This window comes from Myodes glareolus, chromosome 12, assembly GCF_982192425.1.
Source record: "Myodes glareolus chromosome 12, mMyoGla1.1, whole genome shotgun sequence".
NCBI classification, from domain to species: Eukaryota; Metazoa; Chordata; class Mammalia; order Rodentia; family Cricetidae; genus Myodes; species Myodes glareolus.
Genome location: NC_142037.1, coordinates 29,973,225 through 29,985,437, shown reverse-complemented (window position 1 = coordinate 29,985,437; position 12,213 = coordinate 29,973,225). Strand labels below are relative to the sequence as shown.

At 46.5% G+C, this 12,213-nt stretch overlaps 1 protein-coding gene across 3 annotated transcripts in view; it reads left to right on the top strand.

Moving 5' to 3' along the window:
- Positions 1-12,213, top strand: part of Msra (methionine sulfoxide reductase A) — a 313,151-nt gene that overhangs the window by 107,672 nt on the left and 193,266 nt on the right. The gene's annotated exons all lie outside the window — the stretch shown is intronic.

Sequence of the window (12,213 nt, the reverse complement as noted above, 5' to 3'; positions counted from 1 at the left end):
AGAGAAATGCTGTCTTGAAAAACCGAGAGAGAGAGAGAGAGAGAGAGAGAGAGAGAGAGAAGTTTTGTTCATTTTGTTTCTCAATATGGGTATGTACTGAGTTATCTAACTTCCCCTAACTAGCTATGAATGCACCCTGCTTTCTCCAAAGGCTAGGTCCTTAGACAGTGTTTTTAGGGCAGCCATTTCAAAGCTGCTCTGTCTCCAAGAAGAGTTTATTCTAAAGAACTGTGTGTGTGTGTGTGTGTGTGTGTGTGTGTGTGTGTATGTATATGTGTTGTTTTTTAAGCAAACCTCAGTGTGTCATACATCCTCTCCTGTACTTTCCCTCCTTTGTTCCTTATGAGGATGCATTCTTACCAACAGGATTCTTTTCTCAGCATTGTTGCTTGTGCTCTTTTATGTATGACCCCTGCACTTAGTATTTATCTGTAAGCAAAGGAACAGTATCCCATCCTGCCGCTCCGGTCTTTGCTGAGCCTTGCCGATGTCCCACCTCTTTAGCAATACTTTAATCTCCTTAGAAATTTTTCTTCCCTTCTGATCTTCTGAAACAGACAATGACTTCAGCAACTGGGAGCCTCTTCATGTAGCAGAGGCCAACTGTACAAAGCCAGCATTGTGTTCAGACCCACCCCAATTTGTCTTTCTGAAAATCACCGATTTTTAGCTGTATCTGCTTTATTCCCCGGGTGGAGGGGAGCGAGTGGAGTTGAGTTTGCTGTGAGGTTTGTACCAATATAGTCTGTGCTTCCAGCATAGAATAATGTCAGGATTCCTTCCCAGTGGAAGAACAGCTACCATAGAGCCAACCAGGCCCACTCCCTCCAGACCTAAGTGGAACGCTGCTGATAGTGCCAGAGACACTGTGGGGAAGGGGGTTAGCCTCCGGAACAGATTGCGTGGGGAGGGCTGGGCCCCACAGGCTCAGCTGAGCATCAGGCTGGCCATTTATCACTGCCAGAGAGGGCGGGGTGAGGGCGGGAGTCGTCAGGCCACTCCTGCTCCGCGGCTGACTGACAGCTGACCGCACCCTATACCACCTTCAGGTAGCCCGTGTGCCATCAAGGGAAGGTGTGGTCACCTGCCCGAGCTGACATGGTCCCAGAGAGGACAGAGAGATAAATAGAATGCTCGGGGTGTCAGTGAACTGTGAACAGGCTCCTCCGTGGCGGTGTGTGGAACTGTTAGTGGGAGCCAGGTTCAGTGGGTACAAGAAGCTCCGGGTTAGGCTCCAAGGAAATAGCGGGCCTGGTGATTGGATGAGAAGATGCCTCCGCGGTCTGTGTACCTTTATTACATCCCAAGGACTTGACTGTGATGTGACGCTGTTATTTTGATATGCCCAAACCAATCTCCCTGACAGATACCGGGGAGAAAGTGAATATCTGCGTCAGCAGTATACCAGGGCCGTAAAGCAACACAAACTGTCCAGGCTCAGCCCCTGCAAGCCTTAGGAGACAAACGTTTTTAAAAACAGTAGTAAAAGTATGATTTCTCTGTCTTTTTGCAAAGATATGTTTGCCATACTTATTAAAATCTACACCGTGCTTTAGAAGCTGTAGGTCGCAGTAACATGTTAGTATGGAAGGGGAACTGGTCTTGACTTACTCCTGTGTGCCAGCATCTTCTTTTCTTTTTCTTTCCTTCCTTCCTTCCTTCCTTCCTTCCTTCCTTTCTTCCTTCCTTCCTTCCTTTTTTTTTTTTTTTTAAGACAGGGTTTCTCTGTGTCACAGCCCTAGCTGTCCTGGAACCAGTTCTTGTAGACCAGGCTGGCCTCGAACTCACAGAGGTTTGCCTGCTCCCCCCCCTGCCCCGCCCCAAGATCTAGGATTAAAGGTGTGCACCATCACCAACCAGCTGCCAGCATTTTCAACAGTTATATTCACAAGGACATCACTGAGTCCTTCAGACTAAAATACAGATCTCAACCCATAAAGTAATTTTTTTTAAAAAGAAATGCAGTTTATACTCTCAAGATTATCTGTTTTTTAAATGTGTGTATGCAGCGTGATATGTGCGTGTCTCTGTGTGTATGTGTGTGTGTGTGTGTGTGTATAGTATGTGTGTATGTAGGCTAGAGGTTGACATAGCAATGTTCCTCCTCGCTCTCCACATTACTATTTGAGACAGAGCCTGTCACAGACCCTGACATAGCCTGGTTGACTAGTCTGACTGGCCATTGAGTTCTAAGGATCTGTCTGTCTTCTCTCTCCCCCAGCACTGGTGTGCAGCCAGCACAGATGGGTGCAGCCATACTTGGCTTTCTTTATAGGAGTGCCAGACATCTGAACTCAGGTCCTCAAGCTAAAGGCAGGCACTTTACTAACTGCCGTCTCCCCAACTCCAAGGTAATTTGATTTGGATAGTCATTAGGAATTAGTTGTGTTAATGAGGGGGTGGGGTTCATGAAGTCCGGAAATTTCCATCCTGTAATATTGCATGCATTCCCAAGTGCAGAAGTTAGCTGTGGTTCAATGTGGTGATTAATAAAAACGTCCCCAAAGTGAAGCACTCCAGATGAAAGGGGTGATGATGGAATGCATTTCCTGGGGTGATGGGGGTGAGCCTGGAAGCTTGGGTGCCCTGGGGACTGCACCAGAGCAGGGAGTTTTAAGACCAACAGCCTTTTCTGGTACAGAAACTAGGGCACGTGGCTAGGACCAGCAGTCCCGAGGAGGATGTTGGCTGTGCTCGCTGATGAAGGGTGATGACAGGGAAGACACTTCATCTTTCTCTTTGTGTCACTGATGTGAAGCACAGAGCCTGGCAGGGAACCAGCAGCCCATAAGCTTCCCAACTTGCTTGGCTAGAGGATGGATTCCTCCGCTGTGACATGCGGGGCAGCTCTGTGCTCCCCCTCCCCCTCCCCACCCCCATCAACCTTCTTCATCCTTCCTGCACAGTTTATGAACTAATGAACTCATCAGCCCTGCCCAAGTCTGGAGCAGTGTCTCAACCCCCATCAGACAGAAACAAATAGCCTGCTCACACAGCTGCTTCCGTTGCTAGATCCTAGCAGCTGAGCCCTCATTCCTCAGGGCAAGATTGAGTTCGTGATGCTTGGATCATAGAGAGGAAGAGTCTTGCAGGTTCAAACAGGAGGGATAGCCAGAAAGTGGAGCTGTTGGTGATTTTCATACTGAGAGGCCTGCCCCCCTTCTTTGTGAATCAGACTGAGCCCAGAAGAAAACATTTTGATTTTTTTTGAGACAAGGGTTTCTCTGTAGCTTTGGGGCCTGTTCTGGAAGTAGCTCTTGTAGACCAGGCTGGCCTCGAACTCATAGAGATCCACCTGCCTCTGCCTTCCTAATACTGGGATTAAAGGCCTGCACCACCACCACCTGGTGCAATATTTTGATTTTTAAAATACTATCTTTTGATGGTTTTTTTCCTTTTATTTTTAGTTGACTGATTATCAAATAAAGGCTTCTCAGAAAAAAAAACCACAACAAAAAACCAAAAACCAAAACCAAAACTAGAGCCCACAGTCATGTGAAGAAAGAAGAAAAGTCCTTTGTAATTCAGCACGCGGCAGCTCCTGTCCTGCTGCTACCACTGCCCTGCTGTCATTGTTCTGGGCCTTTGTTTCTCCTTACTGAGTAGACTGTGTAACCTGCCCTCCTAGCCTTATTCTTCTCACTTCCTGATGCTGCCGGAAAACCCCGTATGATAATCTCTTAGAAATAACCATCTATCTCAGAACGGCATAACTTTTGTTATTGTTGTTAGCATTTCCCCCAACACTGTATTCCCAAACACTATAGCCCCAAACTGTAAGAACAGAATGCCAATAATAGATAGGACTCTAGTGCCCATGGGCATGCTTGGCTAGAGATGATTCTCTCTCCTCCCCCAGGGTCCCTGCCCCACATCTGAGTGACATACAAACTGTCTTTGATGTTGTGAAGGGGACCCGAGGCAGGATCTGGTCAGTGTTCTGGAAGGAGTCTTCCACCGAAGATGGAAGAGACTGGTACAGAGTCAGATCCTGGGGGCTGGACGGATGCTGCTTACTTCCTGCATACGCCTTGAATGTGTGATCCGGAGAAGGAGCAGTAAAGAATGAAGGGAAGGGATCGGGGGACTCTTGTTTTGGGAGGTCAAAAGACTTTTCATCTCAGACCCAGTGAGAATGTTGATCAGCATTCTCGTTAGAAACCGGGGTGCTGGTTAATTTTAACTGTCAACTTGACACAACCTAGCATCTCTTGGGAAGGGATTCTCAATTGAGGAAGGAATTGCCTAGATGGGACTGTTGCGTGGGCATGTCTGTGGGGGTTGTCTTGATTGTTAATTGAAGTGGGAAGACTTACCCCACATTGGGCAGCACTGTCTCTTGGGCTGGGTCCTTAGCCTGTGAGAGTGAAGAAAGCTAGCAGAGCAGTGACTGACAGACAAACAAGGAACAGCGGACATTTCTTTCTGCTCTTGACTGTGTTAATCCCACCAAGTGAGAATAAAACCACTACCACAATTTTTTGAGCCAAATTTGAAGTAAGCTTCATTAAATACTATGGACACTGGCCAAAGAGCCATACCTGGTGTTCCCAGAGAATGGTGGCAAATTCCGTTAGTCAGGTGCTTATGAAGGCAAAACCCATAAGACTATATACTTCCTGCCTTTGTCCAGTAGGAGGCAAGCATACATACATCCTGACATATTTCCTGTCTATATACCTCCTGCCTACACGTGATTAAGCACATCCTGTGCATCTGGGGCAACCAATCTCGTTTACAGAAGTGAAAACACAGGGCTTGTTATCTTATATGAACAGCAGCCCCCAGCATTCTAGGACGTTACCTGTCCTTGGGTAAGTGGACCTTAGAGGTTAGAGGCATTTTGGTTTTATAGATCTCTTAAGCATAGTCATTTAAACTTAAAACATCAGCTCTCATAACTGTAGATGTGATGTGACCAGTTGTCTCAAGAACTTGCCACTGAGACTGCCCTACTGTGAAATAATATAACCTGGAATTGGAAGCCAAACCAATTGCCTTCCCCCCAAATTGCTTTTATCAGGATATTTTGCAGGGGGTATTGTCACAACAACAGTTTTGACCACTTACCATTTTGAAGGCCTGGAAACACAGTAGTAACGGAACTTCCCACTGAATGTGTTGACATTGGGAAGCAGATGACTGGTATCCTAAATCCTGTGTTTGGGAATATTGACAGGAGCTTGAGGAAGGAACCAAGTGGGGTCTACTGCATACAGCCTGGCAATCTTGGTAAACAATAGTATGGCTGACCATTATTTCAGGTCTGGTTCTGTGAGGACCCCCTGGTTCTGGGGATGTCTGTTGCTCCATCTAGTCATTCAGTTCTCTCCACCAGATGACTGCTCTGGTGTGTGAGGATAGCTTAGGCCGCTCCTCATGGAGTAACTGTTACTCATGGAGTGACTGCCTGCAAGAATCAGTGTTCCTGGGCACAGTATCTTCAGTCCTGAAGAAGGTAGGAGAGGTTAGGCAAACTTGAGGCAAATCAGCCTTCTATTACCGGTTCTGAGGCAGCCACTAGATTATCCACGTGCCTATGTGTAGGGTTGGGCAGGAATCTGACGGAAAGGTTATTAGATGCTAAACTCTTGTCCTGCTTTCAGGCTCTTTTCCTCAGTGTCTGTGGTCTGAAGTGAGGTCAGTGCTTTGTGGCAAGTTTTTGTTGCAGGCATAGTCAGGATCAAAGCTCTTGCACCTTCTGGTGACTGTGTTCCGGGACAGCAGTCATTGTTCCTAGACGCTCTAACCAGGCAATATTCCATTGACTAGCCAGTCAGAAGGAGCTTGGGCCCAGGAGAAGCCCAAGGGGTGGGATCTGCTCTTCAGCCTTCAATTTCCTCTTCGTTCATTAAGATACAGGTTTTAGCCATCATAATTGAACTATAAGTCAGGCAGCTTAGGGCTGGGTGGTTATGTGTGAGTCTGAATTACTGCAGACACGCGATTAGGCAGTGTTTGTTGTCCTTTGTTCAAGAAAGGAAGCTGCCATAATATTTGGAGCATCTTAGACTTTCACAGGACAAAATCCAGTGGTGTCAGTGCCTTCTTCTGAAGCCTTGAACATGTCCCCCGGGTCCCTTTCAAAATGCCCGTCAGAGTTGACTCTGACCCTTGCTTACATTAACCTCTGTGTTCTTCAAGCAGGAGGCTTTCAGAATAGATGAAAATCCGCCCCCGTGCTCGTCTACCCTTGACAGAGGACACATCATCACCATGAACTGCACACATGGCTTTGGAAGGGCCCCCACTGAGCAGGGAGCAGAGGCAGGGCCATGTGCTCAGCCAGCCAGATTGGAGGCCTCTACCCTGCTGTGACTGGGCCACAGATGTCTCTGCCTGTCACCCCTCGTGTCCTTCCCTGCAGTAATCAATAGAGAGGGCCCAGCTAATGCATGATTATTCTGTTCGGTGAGCTAGTCAGTTTCTTATGGTGAATTATGCCACTAATTTTGGAGCATAAACTTGTGAATGCTGCCATTGACAAATGCCGGTGTCACCCCCTGATAGGTAACCAATTCTGACTCTGGGGTCCCTAGATACCTTAGATATGTGGCTGAAGCAGAGTTTCAATGGGGAGGGGTGCTCTTTTGACTTACAGGGACAAATCCTTCATTGCCGGATTTTGTTTGTTGAGCCAGGCTCTCTTATAGCCCAGGCTGGCCTCAGATTCTTTGTATAACTGAGGTTGACATAACATCCTGATCCTCCTGCCTCTACCTCCCACGTGCTGTCTTGTCTGGGTTTTAAAGATCTCACAGTCCTCATCCCTGCCTCCACTACTCTGTCCTTATTCTAAAGCTGTTTATTGTATTGCTTCTTATTTGAAATTTTCTCTTTGAGGTTTTAGTGACCTGGGATCAACTATAGCCCAAAACAATTAAACAGAAAACTTCCAGAAGTAAACAAAGAGTTTAAAGCTGTGTACTGTTCTAGGGACATGGTGGAATATCGCGCATTTCACTCTGCATTGCCTAGGATCTAGATCATCCCTTTGACTGGTTTCCTGTCCATTAGCCACTTGGCAGCCATCTTAGCTATCAGAGTACTGAGGGACTTGCAGTACTGAGGTACTTGGGTTAAAGTAACCCTTATTTTACTTAATCAGGGTCCCAGAATTCATGAGTAGTGATTCAAAGGAGACACCAGATAAAAAAGCAAAATTCAAAAAGCAAAACCAAACCAAACCAAAAAAAAAAAAAAAATCCCAATCCCTCAATACCCACAAACAAAGATGAAAAGACAGTTTAATTCTGGTACTATGTAGCAAGGCTGGGGTCATATAGAGTAAAATACAGTATCTATAAGGTTGGCTCTGTCTAAAGTTGGAAGCTTTCACTTGGATTCCATCCTCCGTAGATGAGAGGAAATTACCACTGCAGGGAGTTTGATAAGTTATTGAGGAGATTTTACTGCAGTTTATTGGTAGAAATGAGGAAAAACAACTACCTTTTTTTTTCTTTTGCTCACATCTTCCTGTTTCCTTCACTCAGGCCAGGACTGACAGGTGACTTTGTTCTATATTCTGTCTCTGAATGATAGTTGATTCTCTGGGTTGTTCTAACGAGAGAGGATTTTGGGAGAATACGGAAAGTGATTAGTGATGTCTGCCATGAACACGTATGTGGAGGAGGATAAGATACACCATTTCCTGATTCAGATCTAGGTTTTTTTTTTCCCCCCGATAGAAAGCTCCCACGCAGATTCCAATGCTAGCCAGGCAGTTGTGCAATACTTGCAGTGTGGCAGGCTTTACATATCTAATGTAATTCTCAAAGCCACCAACGAGGTGGTTCAAATGAGGAAATACGTAATGGAGAGACTGCGAATGAGGGAAAGCCTCACAGAGGTTAAATGATAGGTCAAGGTTGTACAGCCAGGATATGGGAGAGGCTCGAGATCACACAAGCTCCTTCCAGGGCCCTGTCTGTCATCCCAACCTGTCCTGTCTTTCTCTTGCTAATGTTGCATAGACTGCCACAGGGCTGACGGAAGACTCAAAGATCTGTATTCCAGAAGCAAATGCAAAATCAGTTTATAGAAACAATTATCTTTGGGCCTCAGGCTCTGGAATAAAAGATGAGAAAAGGCATCTCACCAGAGAGGACGGCACAGACTTGCTCCTTCCTGTCCGGTGTGGAACACTTCCATGCCTACTTCCGTCAGCCCTGTCGTCTTCCCAGACGCCAGGAGGTAAGCAGCTAGGAAGCAGGCTCCATCATCGGAGGGTGGGACATTGGCTCCCTGCTCACGAGGCCACCCAGCTGGGTCACTGTTTCTGAGTGGCAATTTAAGTGTTTACCTTTATATGTGGGAAACATGCTCTTTGTATTTTTTTTTTCAAAAGAGGATACTACAGGACTATGCCAATGGCTTAGTTATTGAAGTCCTTGCCTTGCATGCATAAGGACCTGACCAGCCCTCGGAAAGCCAGACGTGGTAGTAGTGTGTGCTTGCCTCTCTGGTGCTGGGGAGGCAGTTCCAGGTGGATCTCTGGGGCTCACTGGCCAGCCAGCCTAACCCAGTTGGTGGCTTCCAGGCCAGTGAAAGGCGATGTCTCAAAAATAGGGCAGGTGGCACTTGCGGAATGACAACTGAGGGTGTCCTCTGGTCTTCACATGTACTCAACAAACATACATGTGAGCCCCGCATGCACACACACATGTGCACACAGACAGATATCTGGTTACATGTCACAACAGTGTTTGAATCACAACAGACCAGAGTTGATGGTGGCCTAAAGTTTCCTTACAAAGTTAGTGATGTCTTGATCAAGTTTAGTTTGTGTAAACATACAGAATGGTGTTTAAGAATCTATTTCTTAGACTGTCTCCCATTAAATAATGCAACACTATGGGGGTGTAGGTGTGTCTATTTACTGGGTCTTTTATATTGTCTTAAAGAGACTTTTAAATGGTATTTACTTCATTTACTAGCTTAACAAATACTGAAAAGCTCTGTGTCACTACATGCTGGGTTTATGAGATGATGGGACGTGGGATGTGGTCACTGCCTTCTGAACTTGCCATTATTCCCTGGGAGATGTGGTCCTTGTCCATGTAGTAACACAAATGTTTAGTGCAGCTCCAGTGAACCAGGCAGAGGTGTCTGTAGTGGAGGGAGGAGAGGCTTAGTAAGCAATCCTTATGAATCCTTGAAGGCCAACAGCAGCACTGATTCTAGCCTCAGAGTTAGGTGGACGAAGTGCGGTTAATCTTGCCTGTTGGCTTGATTGCACTGAGACCTGCCGAGAAGGTTCCTAAAGTATGCCTCTGAGTGTGTCTGTGAGGGTGATCCCATTAGCAATAGGGGTGGGGAACCTTCCCTGAGTGTGGGTGACATCACCATGTAGCCCTGGTGGAATATAGGAGGAAAAGGGAAAGAGCCCATACACACAGGTACTCTCTCTGCCTCCTGGCTGCCCTGATGAGGACTGTTCATTTTGCCTTTCCACCCTGACAGACCGAGTTTCTGAGACTGAGCCAAATGACCCATTCCTCCCTGAGCTGTTTGCTCAGATATATATTTTTTACCAGCAACAATTTTGATGGACATGGGAGGGTACTTGGGAGTTTATGTTATATTATTAGATTTTTTCCCATGTTGAAAGATCACTGTGGTTACACTGGGAAGAATGAATAGGCAAGGGATACAGAACTAGAGGCCAGACAGGGAGGTCAAGGACATGAGACAAGGCCGATTTGCTGGTAAAGGGAAGGTGAAGTTGGCTAGACTCAGGACACGGTGTGTGTGGGTAGTACAGGAGCTAGCCCAAGAGATGGGGAGATGGTGGCCCGTTCCTAAGGCAGTGATGCAGGCAGTCAGGTCTGGGAACATCTCCTATGCCACCACAATGCCACAAAAGACATACCTTCTCTTATATGTGTGAACTTCATCTGAGCTATAGGTTAGCCTTGGTCTGCCCAGGAAACCAATTGCTAAGGAAAAACAGTATACAGAGAAGTCTATGGTTTTGTGGGTTTTAAAATTTTTGAGTGTTTTTATCCTAGACAATGGGAAAAAGAATCTAACAATGACAAAGGTAGTATTGAATAAAAAGAAATACCCTACATAGTCTCTGTGCTTTTCACTTTCCTCTCAATATCCCCATCTTTCCTCTCAATATTCATTGTCCTTGTAGTCCACATGAGTGGTGTGTGGCATAATAAAATAGTTTCCTTTTGTCAGTACTGCAGATATCATAGTTCTTTGTTGTGCTAAGTGGTGCCTCAGATACATTGCTGCCACATCCATTGAGCTCAGGTAGAGAGGGCATCAACAAATCAAGAAAGGACTCCATGCAAGTCCCGCTTGGTGACCCAATGAGTCTACTGGATCTACTCACAGGAACATAGGCTGACCAGACCACTGAGAGTCCCGCCAACAGCATGGAGGACTCTTGAAAAGGTGCCCTCTGAGAGTCCATTGGACAACTCCTAGGCAGCGACCCTACTGGAATGTCTCACTAAGTTAGTTCCCCTCTTACATATCTGTGGGGAGAGGCACCTCTTGAAGGTCTCCTGAAGGCTCCTAAGCCTCCCAGTCCTTCCGTGAAGAAAGGCTAATAAGCCTGGTCTCTTGAGGGTAGTGTGCTGGTGATCACAGCTGCTCTGACTCAAGATGGCGATGGCATCGCCAGTCCTGAGGGACCAGCTACATTTGATAAAACTGTGAGTGTAATTTCTAAGCAGTCTGTGAGGCTTCCTGATGACAAGTGGAACTTAACATTCTGTTATGTAGATCCTCTTTTTTCCTACCTACATTTTCCCTCAGGTTCACCTCTTACAGGTGGGGTTCATGGGTTAAAGGAAGGACTTTCTGATTTCTTGGCAAGGGTAAAGGTGAGAATCTAGGCTCATTGGTCAGGGTACTCATAAGGCCGAGCCTTGGTCACCGTGCGTTTACAGGGATGCAGTGACCAGGGAGCTTAAGCATATGAGCGAGCCAGACAGGGTCATCTGGGACCTTTCATCATGTCTCTGCTGATTGTGTTCAACAGTGGCTAAGGGCCCCGGGAAGCTGTCAAGCCTGCCCGCTATCTGTCTCTACTCTGGGCTGTTCACTTCCCTTTTCTCAGATTTTCTTTCTTGAAAACCAATAGAAAACCCTGAGATGAACTTATGAAATTTGGAGAACTAAAAGGAGCCTCACAGACTCACAGGGTCTACAGCACCTACAAAGGGTGCTGAGAAGCCCATGATTTGGATAGGCGTTTAAGGCCTCCTGTGGCATGGTCCCCATCTCAATCTAGTGTCTTATCTCCTCACACCTGGACCAGATAGTTCTGTGGTTCACCAAGATCCTCTGGCATTCGCTCGGGTTGTTTCCTTGTCATCCTTGGCCAGAGCTTAGTAGACCTGGTGTGACTCTTAAGCCATGAGGAGGTTGAATGCCAGGATTTAATTGTTTCTCCTGTGTTCTTCTATATAAACACTCATATCTGAGCATCACCAAGGGCAATACTAAATGTGCTCAGATGGAGCATTCTCCAGGGTTCTCCGCTTGGGGGTCTTGAGAATAAATGTATGTTGGAAGCCCCAACCTGGAGGCTCATTATAGCTCTACTTTGCCATGGTAGTGGGACTTCAGGGCTGAAGGGCTGTTGATAAGCACCGAATATCCGTGGGTCCCCAAAACAGTTGTCCTGGAACAGTGCTCGAATCACAGTGGGGTGCCCTGGCCTCCTGCTGCACTTCTTATTTAAATACCAACTTTATCAGTATGCTGATTGTTGGACATCATTGGGGAGACATCCTTACTTAACCTGGATTTTGAGGATTCCCTTGTTCTCTTGGATGGTCAGCTTCAGTAGGGACCCTCTGACCAGGGGTCCAGCACTTTTCCGTTGTCCAGGTTTGTAAGAACTTGGTCCCTGACATTCCTTTACAAAACAATGTGCCAGGGTTTGATGTCTAAGCTGCCCTGTCATTGAGATTGACTCAGGTAAAGGGCTAGGGAGATGACCCAGTCAGTGGCTTCCCCTGCAAGCCTGTGGGCCTGAGTTTGATTTCTAGAACCCATGGAAAATGCTGGATTTGGTGACATATATTTTAATCCCTATACTTGGGATTAAAAGCTTGACAGGCTTACCAACACATGTCATTATATGTCAGTGAGCCTATGTGGGTATGATACAGGCAGATACAGGTGTGATCTCTTAGGCTCCTTGACTGGCCAGCCTTGCCAAATTGGTGAGCGACTGCCTCAAAACAA